The sequence below is a fragment of the Saimiri boliviensis genome, chromosome 7, assembly GCF_048565385.1.
Source record: "Saimiri boliviensis isolate mSaiBol1 chromosome 7, mSaiBol1.pri, whole genome shotgun sequence".
Lineage (NCBI taxonomy): Eukaryota > Metazoa > Chordata > Mammalia > Primates > Cebidae > Saimiri > Saimiri boliviensis.
This window is the reverse complement of record NC_133455.1, coordinates 364,784-370,785: the sequence shown is the minus strand read 5'-3', so window position 1 is coordinate 370,785 and position 6,002 is coordinate 364,784.

Below are 6,002 nucleotides of genomic sequence, written 5' to 3'. Positions count from 1 at the left end.
AATATGGAATTAAGTATGAAGATTCAGTTTGGTTTACAAGACGAAAAAGAAGGTCAGCATTCTGTTCTAAACAGCTGCTTTACTTGGAGAAATACCGACCTAAGATGCGATTACACTTCAGAGATACCGATGGGCATTGCTGTGTTCAGTGGAAACGTCATGAAGGCTGGCTTGACTGTGGCATTTCAGAGGAACTGTTAGTACCAGTGAACATGAACCTGCAGTCTCAGCTGTATCATCCAAGCAGCGACGGGCTCAGTACTCTTCAACCACTCTCCCAAAGGCTGGAAAAACGCAAACAAACAGAATCCCTCTATAAAATCAATAAAATGTTAAGAAAATAAAAAAATTAAAATTGTATCTATTCAAGGTGACAACATGATGTATATATATATATATATATATATATATATATATATATATACATACACACACACACACACACACACACATACCATTGTTAAGTGATTGACACAATCAAGCTAGTTAATGTATCCATCACCTCACATAGTTACCTTTTGGGTATGTGTGATGAGAATATTTCATCATATTTTACAGACTTACTGTCAGCACATTTCAAGTATACAACACATTATTAACTATAGTCATCATGCTGTCTATTAGGTCTCCAGAACTTATACATCTTATAACTCCAAGTTTGTTCTCTTTTTAAAACATCTGACCAACATCACCTCATTTCCCACCCTTGCCACCTGACCTCTGGTAACCACTCTTCCACTGTTTCTATGAGTTCAGTTTTTGAAGATTCCACATCGAAGTGAGATCGTGTGGCATATTATTTCTGTATCTGTGTCTTTCTATTTGTATTTCAGTTTGCATAATGTCCTCCAGGTTCATCCATGTTGTAGTAAATCACAGAATTTTCTTCTTTTTTGAGGCCAAGTACTATTCTATTGTGTACACATCATAATTTCTTTACCTTTTGCTAGATGCTTAGGTTGTTTCTATATCTTCACTATTGTGAATAATGCTGCAGTGAACATGGGAGTGCAGCTATCTCTGAGATGGTAATTTTATTTCTTTTGGATATATACTGCTATGATTTGAATGCATGTCCCCTCTGAAACTCATGTTGCAACTTAACCTCCTTTGTAATAGTGTTAAGAGAGTGGGAAATCTGCCTATGGCAATTGAGAGGTAGGACTTTTGGGAGGCAACTAGGATTAGATGAATTCATGAGGGTGGGGCATTCGTGGTTTATAAGAGGACTAAGAGAGAAATGAGCTAGCATGCCTGATCCCCCTTCACCGTGTGCACCCTGGGCTGCCTTGGGAATCTGCAGAGAGTCCCTGCTGGCAAGAAAGTCCTTACCAGAATTGTCCCTCAACCTTAGACTTCCCAGTCTCCGGAACTGTAAGAAACAAATCCATTTTCTTTATAAATTATTCAGTGTCAGGTATTCAGTTACAGCAACAGAAAATAAACTAAGACAGAAAATTGATACTGAGGAGTGGGCCTGTTGCCAATAATAAATCCTGAAAATGTGGAAGTGGCTTTGGAACTGGGTAATGGGCAGAGTTTGGAAGGCTTTTGAGAAGTAGGTTGGAAAAAAGCCTAGATTCTCATGAGGGATTAGAAGACAAGAAGACTGGGGAAAGTTCAGAACTTTTTAGAGATTATTATTATTAATTTTTTTTTTGAGACGGCGTTTCCCTCTTGTTACCCAGGCTGGAGGGCAACGGCGCAATCTCGGCTCACCGCAACCTCCGCCTCCTGGGTTCAGGCAATTCTCCTGCCTCAGCCTCCTGAGTAGCTGGGATTACAGGCACGCGCCACCATGCCCAGCTAATTTTTTTGCATTTTTAGTAGAGACGGGGTTTCACCATGTTGGCCAGGATGGTCTCGATCTCTTGACCTCGTGATCCACCCGCCTCAGCCTCCCAAAGTGCTGGGATTACAGGCTTGAGCCACCGTGCCCGGCCCCCCTTTTTTGAGATTATTTAAGTGGTAATGACCAGAATGCTGACAGAAATATGGACAGTAAAGGCCATTCTGATGAGGCCTGAGATGAAACTAAGGAACAGGGAGCTGGAAACTGAAGTAAAGGCCATCCTTGTCATAAATTGGCAAATAACTTGGTTGGATTGTACCCACGTCCAAGGGTTTTATGGAATGCAGAATTTAAGAGCAATGGATTAGGATAGGCGGCAAAAGACATTTAAGATGCAAGGCACTAAGGCATGTCTACCTGGAACTGTTTTCATAAGGCTGCAACAGTAAAACGTGACATAAAGACAATTTAGACTCAAAAGAAAAGCAAAACAGACTTGGAAAGCTCTCAACCTGGCCACATAAAGAACAAACATTTTTGTTTGAGAGACTAAAAGATGGGTATGGCCCAGCAAGTGGTTGTTAAAGAGATTAATACAGCTAGAAAGGAACTAGGTAGTAATCATCAGGACAGTGAGAGAAAGACCCTGAAGGCATTTTAGAGATCTTGAAGGATGCTCCTCCCATCACAGGCCCAGAACCCTAGGAGGGAAGAATTTTTGTGCTTGCTACAGGCTCAATGCTGAGAGCCACCTCAGGTCTCTACTCCCCAAATTCTGGCACAAAGGTCCTTGACTGTCTCAGCTGTGGCCCCAGGTGTGGCTCAACCTTCTGCTCCAAAAGACACAAGCCATGCATAAGCCTTGGTGGTATTCATATGGTGCTAATTCTGATACCCCGTAGTATCCACATGTGCTAATATCCACATGGTGCTAAACTCAGAAATCTAGAGCTGTGAAAGCATGATGAACTCCATCTAGGTTTCAAAGGATGTATCAGACAGCCTCGAGTCCCAGGCACAGACTCTTTGCAGGGGCAATGCTTAGTGAAAATGTGGCGTCAGAGCTGCCATAGGGTTCCCACCAGAGAACCTCCAATGCCTAGTGGAGCCGAGGCAGTTGAGCCACCGTCAAGACTCCAACTATAAGGCCACCAGCATGCAACACAAGCCTAGGAGAGCTGCAGACACAAGACTCCAACTCATGAGAGCTGGATGGACGGAGGCCATCAAAGCCTTACAGGTGAGAATGCCCAAGGCCTTAGGGGCCCAACCACTGCACCTGTGTGCAGAGGATGCTGAACACGGAGTCAAAGGAGACGACTCTTCACTTTTAACATTTAATGTCTGTCCTGCTAAGTCTTGTCTGTCCTGCTAAGTCTCAGACTTGCTTTAGCCTGGATACTCCTAACTTTGGGTGTACTGCTCCCTTTTGGAATGGGACTGTGTACCCCTATGCCCGCCCCACCATTTTATCTCGGAAGTAGACAGCTTGCTTTCATTTCACAGATGAGACTCTCGTCTTTGGATTTCTGAGTTGTACTGAAATAGGTTAAGACTTTGGGGGCCCAGGGATGGAATGCTATGGTTTGACTATTTGTCCCCTCTGAAACTCATGCTGAAACTTGACTTCCATTGTAACAATGTTAAGAAGGTGACAAATCTGACTATGGTGTTTGAGAGGCGGGACTTTGCGGAGTTAATTAGGATTAGATGAGGTCATTAGAGTAGGGCATTCGTGGCTTTATTAGAAAGAGGTGTTGACTAGCATACTTGAGCCCCCTTGACATATGATGCCCTATACCTCCTCTCTAGACTCCACAGAGAGTCCTCACTGGCAAAAAGGCCCTTACCAGATGTAGCCCCTCACCCTTGGATTTCCCAGCCTCCAGAACTGTAAGAAATAAATTCATTTTCTATGTAAATTATCCAGTCTCAGGTATTCAGTTACAGCAACAGAAAACAGACTAAGACACATGCCCATAAATGGGATTGCTGGATCACATGGTCATTCTATTTTTAATTTTTTGAGGAACCTCCATGCTGCCTCCCATAATGGCTGTACCAATTTGGCTGCCACCAACAATCTGTGAAGTTTCTCTTTCCTCCACGTGTTCACCAAGATTTAACCTTTTCACCTTTTGGTAACAGTCATCCTAACAAGTCTGAGGTGATACTGCATCGTGGTTTTGATTGGCCTCTCCCTCACACTTAGTGATGTAGAGAACCTTTTCATGTACCTATCCGTATGTCTTCTTCGGGAAAATGTCTGTTTAGGTCCTTTGCTCATTTTTCAATAAAGTTATTTGTGTTTTTCTGGCTATTTAGTTGTATGATTTCCTTGCATATTTTAGATATTAATCACTTTCAGCTATGTGGTGTGCAAATATTTTCTCCCATTCTATGGGCTGCTTTTTAATTTAGTTGTTTCCTTTGCTTTTAAATTTGATGGACTCCCACTTGTCTATTTTCGCTCTGTTGCCTGTGCTTTTGATTCGTATCTAAAAAAATCATTGCAAGCACCAATGTCCCGGGGCGCTCCCTTCTGTTTTCTTTTAGGAGTTTTACAATTGCAGGTGTTATATTTGTCTTTAATCTATTATGAGTTGATTTTTATGTATGGCGTAAGATAGGATCCAATTTCCCCTTTTTACATTTTCTTAGCTATACCAGTCTTATCTGGCCATACTCTGTGGATAATAGAATGGCCAGTTATGTTGCAGGCACAGAGCTAAGAAGCTGTGAAACCACGCCCCCCAAGAGTTAAAGAAACCAGTGGCTAACAGAAATTCTTGAGCGTACAGGATGGCAGATATGAAAGAGTTTGCTGACACTCTGTCTGTTTGTAAGATAATACAACTGGCTGAAATCAGTTGAAACCAATATAACCAACTGGAGTCCATGCAGAGGGAGCTTGCTTATGTTGCGGTCTGAATTTCCACTGCAGTTTTCACACTAACTCTACCTTAACTTGCATATGGAACCCCAAGAAGAGGCTGGAAGAGACAACTGCACATGCTCGGGGATTTCCAGACCTCCCCTTTCCTTCCACCAATCACCTGTGAATCCAGGATCCACCCCCGAAATCTTTTTTCATGAAATTGCTGCCTTAAGGCCAGCACAGAGATATAAATTTGAACTAAATTTCTGTCACTTTGTTGGTCAACTCACAAGTAGGCTTTTCTTTTCTCAAACAGCTGGTGCCATAGTATTGGCTTCTGTGTACATCGGGGAATGAGCCCTTTTGCTCATAACAGTATTTGGATATCCAGTTTCCTCACGCTATTGAAGGAAATCCTTTCCCTATTCTGTATTCTTGACACAAAATTAGTTGCTTTGCCGAAGATAAGTTGATTGTATACGCACGAGGTTATTTCTGGTGTTTCTATTCTGTTCCATATCAATCTATGTGTCTGCTTTCATGCCAGTACTTCGCTGGTTGAGTTCTACCTCTGGGAATATTTAAATGTAAGAATTCTCTAATCACTGGAGGTCTGAAACAATTCACTAAGCAACCCAATAATGATGCTTTCTGGCAAAGGATCTCTGAATTTGCTTTCAATTTGTGCATTAAATTGGGTCAAATTTGGTACATCTTGTCCTGGACTATGTTACTTGTGTCACAAATAATCAAATTTATTAGTATAGAATGGATGTTCACGCGACTTCCTATTTGTCTGTGGTTATTTCTCTTTTCATCTCTCTCCTCTCTCTCCCCCCACCCCGCCCCATCTCCCTATCATAAAGATACTGACTTACCTACAATTTTCCCTATGACCCGAGTTATGGATCAACTTTACCTTTTTCTGTTAATTCTTACCTCTTTTCCATACATATATTTAATTTTTTTTTCTGGTTTCAATTGTCTGAAGTATTGGTGGGCCGGGCGCGGTGGCTCACGCCTGTAATCCCAGCACTGTGGGAGGCCAAGGCGGGCGGATTGCTCAGGTGTTCGAGACCAGCCTGGGCAACATGGCGAAACCCCGTCTCTACTAAAATACAAAAAGTCAGTCGGGCTGCCTGCGGGCGCCCGTAGTCCCAGCTGCTTGGGAGGCTGAGGCAGGAGAGTTGCTGGAACCCGGGAGGCAGAGGTTGCGGTGAGCGAGACCGCGCCACTGCACTCCAGCCTGGGCAACAGAGGGTCACTCCGTCTCCAGAAAAAAATAATAAACTTAAAAAAAGTATTTGAGGATTCGGTTTCCTTTTATGTTCC